Genomic DNA, 13315 nt, shown 5'->3' on the forward strand with positions numbered 1-13315 from the left:
CCAATTCAAATTTAGGAAATATTGTAAATTGTACATATTTGTAGAAATCTTTAAAAAATACTACAACGTTTAACATTTTCAATTTATAACTATAATGAAAGAAATCATTTAATACTTTCAAATCCATTTGGTTACTCCGCTCATCCGTTAACATAATAATTCGTGTATAACGCATATTATATAGGATCATAGCCAATTGATCCAAAATATTATATTGATAGGATGTCATACAAACTATACAGATAATTTGATTATTAAAATAATTCCGATATCGTTCTGTTGTATTAGCTGTTATTAATGTCATTGGCATTTCTTGAAATTTAAAATATTTTAAGAAATTGTTGCAATATTGATGTTGGTCATTTTCGTTAAGTATTAGAACACCTTTAAAGACTTTTCTCTGATACAAATTTTTCAGAAGTTCTTCAAAAAACTGTTGCTCGATGTTATTAGTTTCAAAACCATTATTAACAATTTTATTATAAGTCAATGCTTGTGTTTTTGTTATAATGTTTATAATTAAGAGTAATTTTAACATTTTACTACTTTTTATTTGACTTCTAAGTGCAGATTTTACTACTGAATGCATTTGCTTTAAATTTCTTTATTTTTATAGTTTTTTTTATAAAAACTTTATACTGTGCATATTCTGGTATTTCATATGAATTAGAGATAATGATACAAAATGTACCAAAAATATCCCCTTCTTTAAACAAATGGTTTCGAAAGGTACAAAATATTGTAACCCTTGGGTTTTATTAAGTAAAACGAAGAAAACAGTGCTTAGAAAAAAACATTTTTCGTCCGCTAACATAATAATTTATCAAAGGTTTATAAAACAAATTTGCTTTTTAAATTGTTTTTATTTTTTTTTTTGCAAACAACCAATACAATATTAATTTTTTTGAAAACAATACAAAAGTACATATTTTACCCATTTTCAGCTTTTGTGTCCCATTCTGTTTAATAATTTGGAAAATTTTCAAATTTCATTAAAATCGCTTCAGTCTTTAAGGCGTGTACCAATCACAACAAATTGGCTTTATGATTACTATTTATTATGATCTTATAATATCAATAATCTATTTTTTCCACTTAGCAGTTATAGGCGTATACGCGTTATTCAATTACATACTGTGTGCGGATGATATATTGTTGTACTTACAGTTAAAGTACTTTTGTATTTAATGTCTACTGTAAGTATAATATTACTTATAAGGTTATTCAGATTCTATTAATAACGATATGTGTACATTAAGATTATTATCACGAGACAAGCGTATTAAAACAATGACATTTTTTAAAGCCAATGAATTTGGGAAATAGTAAAATGTTATGAAAACTTCAAACATTTTTTTCGCGTGAAGAAGTCGTTTTAGTTATGGCCAGTGATAATATAAGTAATATGAATATGATCTACTTATTTCTGTTCTAGTTAAGTTTTAATTTAGTATTAGTTCTCTTCTAGTCAATTCTAGTTCAGTTCTAGTTCATTCTAGTCAGTTCTAGTCAGTTCTAGTTCAGTTCTAGTTCAGTTCTAGTTCAGTTCTAGTTCAGTTCTAGTTCAGATTCAAGTTCAGTTCTAGTTCAGTTCTAGTTCAGTTCTAGTTCAGTTCTAGTTCAGTTCTAGTTTCAGTTCTAGTTCCGTTCTAGTTCAGTTCTAGTTCCGTTCAGTTCTAGTTTCTAGTTCAGTTCAGTTCTAGTTCAGTTCTAGTTCAGTTCTAGTCAGTGTCTAGTTCAGTTCTAGTTCAGTTCTAGTTCAGTTCTAGTTCAGTTCTAGTTCAGTTCTAGTTCAGTTTCTAGTTCAGTTCTAGTTTCATTTCAGTTCAGTTCTAGTTCAGTTCTAGTTCAGTTCTAGTTCAGTTCTAGTTCAGTTCTAGTTCAGTTCTAGTTCAGTTCTAGTTCAGTTCTAGTTCAGTTCTAGTTCAGTTCTAGTTCAGTTCTAGTTCATTCTAGTTCAGTTCTAGTTCAGTTCTAGTTCAGTTCTAGTTCAGTTCTAGTTCAGTTCTAGTTCAGTTCTAGTTCATTCTAGTTCAGTTCTAGTTCAGTTCTAGTTCAGTTTCTCTGTTCAGTTCTAGTTCAGTTCTAGTTCAGCTTCGTTCAGTTCAGTTTCTTGTTCTAGTTCAGTTCTAGTTCAGTTCTAGTTCAGTTCTAGTTCAGTTCTAGTTCAGTTCTAGTTTCAGTTCTAGTTCAGTTCTAGTTCAGTTCTAGTTCAGTTCTAGTTCAGTTCTAGTTCAGTTCTAGTTCAGTTCTAGTTCAGTTTCTAGTTCAGTTTCTAGTTCAGTTCTAGTTCATTCTAGTTCAGTTCTAGTTCAGTTCTAGTTCAGTTCTAGTTCAGTTCTAGTTCAGTTCTAGTTCAGTTCTAGTTCAGTTCTAGTTCAGTTCTAGTTCAGTTCTAGTTCAGTTCTAGTTCAGTTCTAGTTCAGTTCTAGTTCAGTTCTAGTTCAGTTCTAGTTCAGTTCTAGTTCAGTTCTAGTTCAGTTCTAGTTCAGTTCTAGTTCAGTTCTAGTTCAGTTCTAGTTCAGTTCTAGTTCAGTTCTAGTTCAGTTCTAGTTCAGTTCTAGTTCAGTTCTAGTTCAGTTCTAGTTCAGTTCTAGTTCAGTTCTAGTTCAGTTCTAGTTCAGTTCTAGTTCAGTTCTAGTTCAGTTCTAGTTCAGTTCTAGTTCAGTTCTAGTTCAGTTCTAGTAGTTCAGTTCTAGTTCAGTTCTAGTTCAGTTCTAGTTCAGTTCTAGTTCAGTTCTAGTTCAGTTCTAGTTCAGTTCTAGTTCAGTTCTAGTTCAGTTCTAGTTCAGTTCTAGTTCAGTTCTAGTTCAGTTCTAGTTCAGTTCTAGTTCAGTTCTAGTTCAGTTCTAGTTCAGTTCTAGTTCAGTTCAGTGTTCTCTAGTTCAGTTCTAGTTCAGTTCTAGTTCAGTTCTAGTTCAGTTCTAGTTCATTCTAGTTCAGTTCTAGTTCAGTTCTAGTTCAGTTCTAGTTCAGTTCTAGTTCAGTTCTAGTTCAGTTCTAGTTCAGTTCTAGTTCAGTTCTAGTTCAGTTCTAGTTCAGTTCTAGTTCAGTTCTAGTTCAGTTCTAGTTCAGTTCTAGTTCAGTTCTAGTTCAGTTTAGTTCAGTTCTAGTTTCAGTTCTAGTTCATTCTAGTTCAGTTCTAGTTCAGTTCTAGTTCAGTCAGTTCTAGTTTCTTCTAGTTCAGTTCTAGTTCAGTTCATTTAGTTCTCTAGTTTTTCAGTTTCTAGTTCAGTTCTAGTTCAGTTCTAGTTCAGTTCTAGTTCAGTTCTAGTTCAGTTCTAGTTCATTCTAGTTCAGTTCTAGTTCAGTTTTCTAGTTCAGTTCTAGTTCAGTGCTACACAGTTCTAGTTCAGTTCTAGTTCAGTTCTAGTTCAGTTCTAGTTCAGTTCTAGTTCAGTTCTAGTTCAGTTCTAGTTCAGTTCTAGTTCAGTTCTAGTTCAGTTCTAGTTCAGTTCTAGTTCAGTTCTAGTTCAGTTCTAGTTCAGTTCTAGTTCAGTTCTAGTTCAGTTCTAGTTCAGTTCTAGTTCAGTTCTAGTTCAGTTCTAGTTCAGTTCTAGTTCAGTTCTAGTTCAGTTCTAGTTCAGTTCTAGTTCAGTTCTAGTTCAGTTCTAGTTCAGTTCTAGTTCAGTTCTAGTTCAGTTCTAGTTCAGTTCTAGTTCAGTTCTAGTTCAGTTCTAGTTCAGTTCTAGTTCAGTTCTAGTTCAGTTCTAGTTCAGTTCTAGTTCAGTTCTAGTTCAGTTCTAGTTCAGTTCTAGTTCAGTTCTAGTTCAGTTCTAGTTCTAGTTCAGTTCTAGTTCAGTTCCAGTTCAGTTCTAGTTCAGTTCTAGTTCAGTTTTAGTTCAGTTCTAGTTCAGTTCTAATTCAGTTTTTTTCAGTTCAATACTTTATTAAATGATAACGTGATAAAATGGTTAAAAAATTGTCGGCCTGTGTTATTTGCGATAAGTTTAGCGAAGTAACCTAATATAAATAAAATAACATTATTTCAATTTTTAAATATTTTATTTACAAGTAATTCGAGCATAAATACTACAATAGCCACTGCGATTAATATTAAATAGCACACCCAAAGCCAATAAAGATCATACACATACAATGGATTATCCTCAGCTGCTATAGAAATGTTCATATGAATTGCCCTTCCAGTAGCGACAACATCCTGATACGAATAACTTATCCAATAATTCATAAGACCAGACTGCAATGTATTCAGTATAATTTCATCTAAACGAGGTAAAAAGTATGAATTTGAACCAAGAGGAAAAGAAAATAACATCATCGTTATAGGACACATCTTTGAAGAAAAACGAAAAAATTTCTGACTAAAATAAGCCTGTAAGCTATTGTAATAAAATAGTTTGGCGGTGATAGCATGATAAGCAAAACGACGATCAAACGAATCACGTAAGTGGGAAAATTCCGAAAATTCAGAGAGTATATAAAATTTCGAATACATATAAGCTAAAGAGCCATTGGTAATGTTGTGCAAATTTTCAAATTCTCTTCTAGATATGGCCACTTTTAAAGGTGATTTGGCTAGATCTTGGTAGGTTTCAATTTCAGGTTCCAAAGGTGGTTGTGTGCAAAATGTTAGTAAATAGCAACCGAAAAGTGTGGAAATAGCTAAACCGCAGGGCATAAGCATTAAGTAAATAAGTTTAAGCGACACGTTTCTATAAGCAGACATGACAAATGCCTGACCCAATACTCCACGTATGGCCATGTCGTTTATTATAAACTCGGGCCATCTATAATGCCATGTGTGGTAGAATTTTCTACTTAAGGCCAAATAGAGAACTATTGTAAATAGTGCAATAAACACCAGGGTAATTAGAGTTATCTGAGAATACAAAACCATAAGAAAAAGTTCTTTAAATTCCAAAGATTTTTCCATGGGCAACAGCAAACACCATTTAGACATTTCAAAGGGATATGAAAAATCATGCGGATCATCTGACTCAGACATGGCTATTGAACTAGCAGGAATATCAATGGAGTAATTACTTATATATTCCAATATATCGCGATAATCTATAAGCTTATCGTGTGGTATTTGTAGCGGAAAGTAAAGAGTTGAATTTAAGGTTGCACTTATGGTCTGTAGAAAACGTCCCAGGTAGCCATTGAGTACAGTTTCATTGTTTTTATTATAATATTCCATAGCTCTTGGTTCATAGTGATCTACTAATGTACGCAGTTTATAACCTTTTAAGTTGCGTAAACGATCTGGTAATATGTCAGTGGTACTTGTGTTCTCATCATAAAAACCAAATTCCAGTTTAAATTCGGGAAATATAGTAAACTGCACATATTGACGAGTTTTAAAGAAATCTTTGAAAAATATTACCACATTTAACATTTTTAATTTATAACTATAACGAAAGAATTCATTTAATTCTTTTAAATCCATATTATTGCTCCACTGATCCGTTAGTATCATTATTCTTGTATAACGCATGTTATTTAAGATCTTAGCCAGTTGCTCCAAAATATTAGTTTGATAGGTTGCCATACAAACTATACAGATAATTTGATTATTGAAATATTTGCGATATGATTCTGTTGTGTTGCCGTTAATTATTGTTGTTGGCATTTCTTGAGATTTAAGGTATTCAAGAAAATAGTTGCAGCACTGGTATTTGTCATTTTCATTAAGTATCAGAACACTATCATAGATTTTTTCCTTATATAACGTTTTCAGAATTTCTGCGTAGAAAATTTGTTCAATTTTATTAGTTTTTAAACTGTTATTAATAATTATATTATAAGTCAGTTCTTGTGTTTTTAGTATAATATTTAAAATTAATAGTAATTTTAACATTTTATTACTTAGTTATGATTTACTTTTTAGTGCAGATTTTATAACTGAATACTTTTGCGCTACAGTTCTTTGTTATATATATATTTTTTGTATAATTTTTGAATACATACATACATATGTACTAAGTTTGAAAGTTATATCTTTATCATTTGCACTTAGCATTTGTAGGCGTATATGCAGGATTCAATTATATGAGTTGTCTACTGTTGAATGGCAGAGTGAGAAAATTACATTAAGTAATTCTGTATTTACGTAATAGTTGTTGTATCGTCGTTAGACTGTTTTTAAAATAAGCCAAACTATCTAATTAATAACGGCCAATATTGAGTTGATTATAAAAAGGATAAAAATGCGTTAAAGCATTGACATTTACGGGAAAGTTATTAATAAAACAAGTTCATGACGTTATAATTTTTGTAACAACCCAACCAACAATTGCATTGAAAAGTAATGAGTTAAAAAGTTAGAGTGCTATATTCGGCTGTGCCGAATCTTAAATACCCTCCACCAGCTACTTTTATATTAATACTTTTCTAATTGATCAAATATTTGTAGAAAAGAAGTTTTCTCATGTCTTAAATAGAAAATTTCCAAGATTTAAACAGATTAAATCTATTACAATTTCAAGATTTATTGAACATTGCATATGCATGTGTTTGAAAGATTTAAGGATTTTCAAAATACATATACATATGTATATATAATTTTGTTCTACACAAATTATAAGTATGGGAGATATGACCAATTATAGACCGATCGTAAAAAATTCTTTAAGCTAAATTTCTGTACATAAAAGCTATATTTCAGTTAAATGTTGTATTTATATTGTAATTTAGTAATAAGTAATGTGTGTTCAAGTGATTTTCAGAAGGGAACCTTGTATGGGACCGACCGCACCCATGTTATGAACCGACTGTAAAAAAAATCTTGAAATAGAATTTTTGTATACAAAACTAATGTTTGTGCCAAATTTTGTATCAATAGCTTTATTTGGTAATGAGTAATGTGCATTTAAGAGATTTTCGTAAGAGGACCTTGTATGGGAGCTATGACCAATTATGAACCGATCTGAAAAAACTTTCACAATAACATTTCTATGCATATGAGTAATACTTGTACCAAATTTTATATGGATATCTTAATTTAGTAATGAGTTATGTGCGTTTAAGTGATTTTCGGGAGGAGACCTTGTATGGGAGCTATGACCAATTACGGACCGGTCGGAAAAAACTTTCACAGTAACATTTCTATGCATATGAGCAATACTTATACCAAATTTTATATGGATATCTTAATTTGGTAATGAGTTATGTGCGTTTAAGTGATTTTCGGGAGGGGATATTGTATGGGAGCTATGTCCAATTATGGACCGTTCCGACCGATTCATTTTTTTCTGTGAATGAATTCTATTGACACAAGATTTTAATTTGTAAAATTTTGTGAAGATATCGACATTGTGACGGAAGTTATTAACAAAAAACCCTTTTTCCGGGAATATGTACTTTTGTATGGGAGGTATATGAAATTGTGGACCGATTCTGGCAATTTTCGGCAGGGATCAAGCTCTTGTCTAGAAACAAATGTGTGGAATTTCATGGAATTATTTTGCATAGTTTTCGAGAAAATTACATCAGAATGTGTAAAAAATGCTTATTTTTTTCGAGTTTGTTTTAAATTTTGATTCATAACTTTTCCCGCTGTGAACCGATTTTGCCCATTTTCAATACCAAACTGCTTAGGACAACAGTGAATATTTTTGGTGAATTTGGTTTACTTCCTTGGCTTAATTTTATCGTGAGCGTGTTTTAGACAGACAAACGGACATAGCTAAAGCGACCCAGAATATATATACTTTGTTGGGTCTCAGATGAATATTTCTCTTGTTACACACGGAATGACAAACTTATATATACCCTCTATCACCACTGATGGTGGTGGAGGGTATAAAAAATGATTCCAAACCACTGTGTATATGTCAATATATTAACATAATATTTAAATCTTTTCAGCTTCAAGCCCTGATTGTTTATTATAACCAAAACCTAACCACCAACTTCCCATAAATTTATTTCGATTTAGATCAAATCATAACAGTTGATTTTACTACAGGCCATACTAATTAATATTACCATGCCTGCAATCAATGTTTCAATCTTTAGAAGAAAACACAAAAACTCATTAGTTGACAATTGAATAAATTTTGTGGCAAAAAAGAAAAAAAAACTCCCAAAAGAAAAAGTGAAGAAAACGGCATAAAAGCAGACAAAAAAACAGCAAAATGATAAAAACACTTGTTGCCACAGAAATCTTTAGTTAAAATGGCAACAGCTCAGAGAAACTGCGACCAATATAATAAACAAAGTTGGTCAGTTAATTCATTCATTCATTTATTCGTAACATTCGTAATCAAGAGAATCGATGACAATTGTCGTTATAGTTTGTTGTTGCAATACGAAATAACAACGACACTGTTACTGTCGTTATTGTAGTCGTTGTCGTCAACAACATCATCAGTGCAAAAAAGCAAAAATACTAGTGCCACATTTAGGATGATCATCTGCAAAGCAACGCTTTTTTTCATTGTCGAGAGTCTGGTAAAGTGGTGGTTCACAAATGGTCATTGAAATAAATGTCAAACTCCTCGAGCATTGCCAGCAACAAAAACTAAACTAAACTAAAATTGATTATTATAATTTGCGCCAACAGAGTTAAAGAGCATTAAATTTAGCAAAAAAAAAAAAAAAAAAAAAGAAATAAATACCAAGATGACGACAACTTTTAACTATGCTGCACAGTGGGAAATTTTGTGATAAAGGAGGGGCTTAAAATATGGATTTAAGAGGAAAAATTTTACTACTTAAATATATTTAACGCGAAAAAGATGAATAAGATAAAGCTCAGACTAATTTAAAAATGTTTTTGCAAATTGTGCTTTAATTATATGTTCAACTACACACCCACTGTGTGCTACTTTTTTGCGAAATGAAAAACAAATTATAATTCAATGTGTGTGGAAAAGTCTGTTGTTATTTGCCGGGGCAAGAGGGAAATATGGTCAAAAAGATATTGGTCAAATAATGCAATGAAATTGTCTGATATCGGCTTCAGCACAACATATTGAAGAAGACAAAACAAAACAGCATTAACGTAGAGCTCTGATTTTGTAGAATTTATGTGATGTGTCGCAGTATTTGGCGCTCAGCATTAATTTTTGACAAATAATCACAGTACATTTTTTCGGTTTAATTTTTATTATATCTCCACTTGTTGTTTTTGTTCTTTTTTAGTGCACAGCACCTTGCAGCCATAAAATTGGCAACTCCTAATAAAATTCAATGTAATTTAATGTTTGTATATAAATTTAAGTATTCAGTTAATACGAGTAAGTGCTTTTATCGTTTGGTTATGTGTAACGACAATAATGTTAACTTTATTGGCTTTTCTCTTGTAATTAAGTTTAGATTTTTGCCATAAAATATCGTTAAAAATTTGTCACATTTTCTCCAAAAAAATAAAAAAGGAACCTAAAGAATTAATAAATATTAAATTATTTAATCATTGCCGATAATCGAAGTACTTTATAACTAACGATAGAGAGAAAGTGAGTGAAGGTTTGTGCTGAAAAGAGTATAAAATTATAGCATTCGATTAATTGGCCACTAATTCGAACTAACTACTAACTAACTAACTAACTAACTAACTAACTAACTAACTAACTACTAACTAACTAACTAACTAACTAACTAACTAACTAACTAACTACTACTAACTAACTAACTAACTAAACTAACTAACTAACTAACTAACTAACTAACTAACTACTAACTAACTAACTAACTAACTAACTAACTACTAACTAACTAACTAACTAACTAACTAACTAACTAACTAACTAACTAACTAACTAACTAACTAACTAACTAACTAACTAACTAACTAACTAACTAACTAACTAACTAACTAACTAACTAACTAACTACTAACTAACTAACTACTAACTAACTAACTAACTAACTAACTACTAACTAACTAACTAACTAACTAACTAACTAACTAACTAACTAACTAACTAACTACTAACTAACTAACTAACTACTAACTAACTAACGAACTAACTAACTAACTACTAACTACTAACTAACTAACTAACTAACTAACTAACTAACTAACTAACTAACTAACTAACTAACTAACTAACTAACTAACTAACTAACTAACTAACTAACTAACTAACTAACTAACTAACTAACTAACTAACTAACTAACTAACTAACTAACTAACTACTAACTAACTAACTAACTAACTAACTAACTAACTAACTAACTAACTAACTAACTAACTAACTAACTAACTAACTAACTAACTAACTAACTAACTAACTAACTAACTAACTAACTAACTAACTAACTAACTAACTAACTAACTAACTAACTAACTAACTAACTAACTAACTAACTAACTAACTACTAACTAACTAACTAACTAACTAACTAACTAACTAACTAACTAACTAACTAACTAACTAACTAACTAACTAACTAACTAACTAACTAACTAACTAACTAACTAACTAACTAACTAACTAACTACTAACTAACTAACTAACTAACTAACTAACTAACTAACTAACTAACTAACTAACTAACTAACTAACTAACTAACTAACTAACTAACTAACTAACTAACTAACTAACACTAACTAACTAACTAACTACTAACTACTAACTAACTAACTAACTAACTAACTAACTAACTAACTAACTAACTAACTAACTAACTAACTAACTAACTAACTAACTAACTAACTAACTAACTAACTAACTAACTAACTAACTAACTAACTAACTAACTAACTAACTAACTACTAACTAACTACTACTAACTAACTAACTAACTAACTAACTAACTAACTAACTACTAACTACTAACTAACTACTAACTAACTAACTAACTAACTAACTAACTAACTAACTAACTAACTAACTAACTAACTAACTAACTAACTAACTAACTAACTAACTACTAACTAACTAACTAACTACTAACTACTACTAACTAACTAACTAACTACTAACTAACTAACTAACTAACTAACTAACTAACTAACTAACTAACTAACTAACTAACTAACTAACTAACTAACTAACTAACTAACTAACTAACTAACTAACTAACTAACTAACTAACTAACTAACTAACTAACTAACTAACTAACTAACTAACTAACTAACTAACTAACTACTAACTACTAACTAACTAACTACTAACTAACTAACTAACTAACTACTAACTAACTAACTAACTAACTAACTAACTAACTACTAACTAACTAACTAACTAACTAACTAACTAACTAACTAACTAACTAACTAACTAACTAACTAACTACTAACTACTAACTAACTAACTAACTAACTAACTAACTAACTAACTAACTACTAAACTAACCTAACTAACTAACTAACTAACTAACTAAACTAACTAACTAACTAACTAACTAACTAACTACTAACTACTAACTAACTAACTAACTAACTAACTAAGAACTAACTTAACTAACTAACTAACTAACTAACTACTACAACTAACTAACTAACTAACTAACATAACTAACTAACTAACTAACTAACTAACTACTAACTAACTAACTAACTAACTAACTAACTACTACTACTAACTAACTACTAAACTAACTACTAACTAACTAACTAACTAACTAACTAACTAACTACTAACTACTAACTAACTAACTAACTAACTAACTACTAACTAACTAACTAACTAACTAACTAACCTAACTACTACTAACTAACTAACTACTACTAACTAACTAACTAACTAACTAACTAACTACTACTACTAACTAACTAACTAACTACTAACTAACTAACTAACTACTAACTAACTAATAACTAACTAACTAACTAACTAACTAACTAACTAACTAACTAACTAACTAACTAACTAACTAACTAACTAACTAACTAACTAACTAACTAACTAACTAACTAACTAACTAACTAACTACTAACTAACTAACTAACTACTACTAACTAAACTACTAACTCCTAACTAACTAACTAACTAACTAACTAACTAACTTAACTAACTACTAACTAACTACTAACTAACTAACTAACTAACTACTACTAACTAACTAACTAACTAACTAACTACTAACTAACTAACTAACTAACTAACTAACTAACTAACTAACTACTAACTAACTAACTAACTAACTAACTAACTAACTAACTAACTGCTGGGTGAGGTTTTTTTTTGATGACTCAGCATGTCATCGGTAGACTAAAACACAAATCCATTAAATAAGCCGAGAACTTATCCTTACTGACAGAATACACTGCCATAAATCTATTTAGGGAAGAGTAAACCATGAACATACCCGCACTAGGAAGGAAAAGTCAATGGTACCACTTGTATAAGATCACCGTCACACTTCTGATTCATCCTTACCTTATTATATGCACTTGAGTCTAATTCATTTCCTACGCTTATTGCCATTGTCACTCTTGTGTGGGTTATCTATTGTTTCGCCAGTAGTGCTGAATTTACACAGAATTATAGACTTTATTCTGTATAAGGCTTTTAACCAACATTCTCTTTCAGCTAATTTGGGTTTAAAACACGGGGAAAATCAAATCACGAAACTCTGCTCTGCTGGCTATCGCTTCCCGTGATACCACATTATGGGTTTCTCTGATTCGACCCCATGTCAAATTACTTCAAGAAACGACCAAGGATGCATTTGATCATCATTATAGTCCCAGCAGACTAGAGATATCGGAATTAGGGAAAAGAGGAGAATGAAATTCGTCAAGGTAACATGTCCCCGGGAAAAAATTATAGAAATGCCTAGAGAGATCACAATGTCCAGTGCGTAATCCCGTTAGTACTGTAAGATCGGCTCTATTGCGCGCTAGAAGCTTTTGGGATTTTCCCTTTGACAGAGTTATAAAGCGTTTTGTTTGGGAAGCAATAACAGGACTCAGACTGTGAAAAAATATAGATGAAAAAATACAGATTTAAACCAAGAGTCACACTTAGTTCTGGCGTATCCTCGGGCTCAGGCCCAATTAATTGGCCCCTATTTGTCAGATAATTATTTTTATTATTCTTTCCAATATCAAGGTGGTCAACTAACGAAAAAACAGTTTTAGCATTTTATTCCAACTTCATAAATATTCAAAAATGTTTTCACTTCCAGTACAATTATTAGATTTACAAAAATCACTTTAGGAAAATTTTTCAATTTTTTTGTAAAAGTTTAAAATTTTTGTTTTACAAATTTTCAACTTACAGTCATAAAATTGTGAAAACATTGAAATTAATAGACTTTAATTACATTTAATTATAGTTCTTTAGCAGAGATGGAAGAAAAATATATGGCAACATAAATATGTGTATTACTAAGTCATAACTATTTTGAAAGTTGCACACAAATACACAATACATGTGTGAATTGAATTAAG

This window comes from Lucilia sericata, unplaced genomic scaffold (assembly GCF_015586225.1).
Source record: "Lucilia sericata isolate MDLA Ls3-8-SP2 unplaced genomic scaffold, ASM1558622v1 Contig000313F_arrow, whole genome shotgun sequence".
Classification (NCBI taxonomy): domain Eukaryota; kingdom Metazoa; phylum Arthropoda; class Insecta; order Diptera; family Calliphoridae; genus Lucilia; species Lucilia sericata.